Raw genomic sequence first — 1,953 nt, 5'->3', positions numbered from 1 at the left:
TGTAACATGAGAGTAAGAAGACTTTCAGCAACTAAATGGTAAAATGTGCTAAAGTCCCCAGCTCAGGGCCTACTGAGTGCTCACTGAAGGCAATCCCTGACAGCGACGGGCTCTCAAGGAACGTGGTGGCCCGAGGGTTAACAGCCTGGCACCCCAGGACCAGCAACATTGGGGGCGCCGGGACCCTTGCCCCTTGGGATGCTGCAGCTGACTCAGGCCCATTAACAAAGTTAAAATACAGGGGCGCCTGGGTGGCTTCGTCAGTTCGGTGTCCGACTCTTGGTTTCTGCTCAGGTCGTGATCTCAGGGTCGTGAAATTCAGCCCCTGCGTTGGGCTCCTTGCTCTGCTGGAGATTCTCCCTTTCGCTTGGCCCCTCCCACCTGCTCGTGCTCTCTCTCTCTCAAATAAATAAATCGATCTTAAAAAAAAGTTAAAACACGGCCGGGCGTGCGTCGGTTAGTTCCTGTGCGCCAGTCCCCGCCGCTTCTCCGCCAGCATGCCGATGTTCGTGGTGAACACCAACGTCCCCCGCGCCTCCGTGCCGGACGGGCTCCTTTCCGAGCTCACTCAGCAGCTGGCGCAGGCCACCGGCAAGCCGGCTCAGAACATCGCGGTGCACGTGGTCTCAGACCAGCTCATGGCCTTCGGCGGCTCAAGTGAGCCGTGCGCGCTCTGCAGTCTGCACAGCATCGGCAAGATCGGAGGCGCGCAGAACCGCTCCTACAGCAAGCTGCTGTGCGGCCTGCTGGCCGAGCGCCTGCGCGTCAGCCCGGATAGGATTTACATCAACTACTACGACATGAACGCGGCCAACGTGGGCTGGAACGGCTCCACCTTCGCGTGAAGACCACGCCTGCCCCACCCGCCTGCACCAGGCCCTGCCACCCCGCAATAGTATGCCCACTTACCCCCCCCAGCGACCTCCACCCCCAAGTCGAGATAAATAAACGGTTTGGAGGCTGCAAAAAAAAAAAAAAAAAAAAAAAAAAGTTAAAACACAAAAGGCCATGTTCCCCTTAGAATTTAAATCAGCTAGTCAGTTTATATCGATTAAAATCATTTTTTGACTGAATGTTCATCTTCTGATTGATGAGGGGTGGCCCTGAGGCCGGCTGGGCCCACCGGGCACCAGAAAGTCAGAAAACTTAGTAAGACAGATCAATGCCACCAACATGTGGCTCTCGGGAAACCACTCAAGAAAAAATGGTAATCCTTTGGCAAGAATGACCAAGGAAACCCCCCCAAATTTTGAATAAATGATATGAACCAAAAAAGAGACCTACTTAGCAGACAAACATCACGAGAACTTTGTGATGAACAATTTCGTACCAATATATTAAAAATTTGGACAAAAGACCAGTTCCTAAAAATTCAAAACCAATGATTTGGTAGAATTGGTACAAAGGAAGAAAAGCTCTGGAAACACCGAGAACCATCAGAGAGATGGGCTCAGTAGTTTACAAGCAAACGGCCAACTCAGAACATTGAAGCAGACCAGGTGGCAAGGGCAACCTCGTTTGGACTCAGCTGGCTTCGCAGGCGGGCGCCGTTGGATGGCAGGGTGGGGACGCGCTCAGAGACACCTGGGGCAGCCCGAAGTCGGGAGCGGGACACTAACAGCGGCTCACTCTGACACGGAAGTTGAAAGACATGAAACAGCCACGTGTCAGCGTGGATACAGGTGCGGAGGCGCAAGGGACAGGGCCGCATGGCCATTTAAAGCCTAGTTTCTAAAGAAAACACGTGAAGTCACAGGATTGGCAGTGTGACCCACGTTCCAGTCGCCCCCGAATGGCCCTGAGCTGGAAGGAGTAGGGGTCTGCACACCTTGTACACAGTAGGCGGTTAATGTCAGTTTAGTGGAAATTTAAAGGCATTAAACTTGGAACGGAGAGTGGAAGTTTCTGGCAAACACGACCTCATGGGCGTGAGACTGCATTGAGATCCATCGA

At 53.1% G+C, this 1,953-nt stretch overlaps 1 pseudogene; it reads left to right on the top strand.

Annotated features, from left to right (window-relative positions):
• The first annotated feature begins 447 nt into the window (after window positions 1-447).
• LOC114226432 (macrophage migration inhibitory factor pseudogene) lies at window positions 448-909 on the top strand (annotated as a pseudogene).
• Window positions 910-1,953: the final 1,044 nt, after the last annotated feature.

The sequence above is a fragment of the Eumetopias jubatus genome, unplaced genomic scaffold (genome assembly GCF_037043125.1).
Source record: "Eumetopias jubatus isolate StellerSeaLion01/CBP00866 unplaced genomic scaffold, mEumJub1_p1.0 scaffold_1, whole genome shotgun sequence".
Taxonomy (NCBI): Eukaryota; Metazoa; Chordata; class Mammalia; order Carnivora; family Otariidae; genus Eumetopias; species Eumetopias jubatus.
The sequence above is the reverse complement of the archived record's forward strand: the minus strand, read 5'-3'. Positions and strand labels throughout refer to the sequence as shown.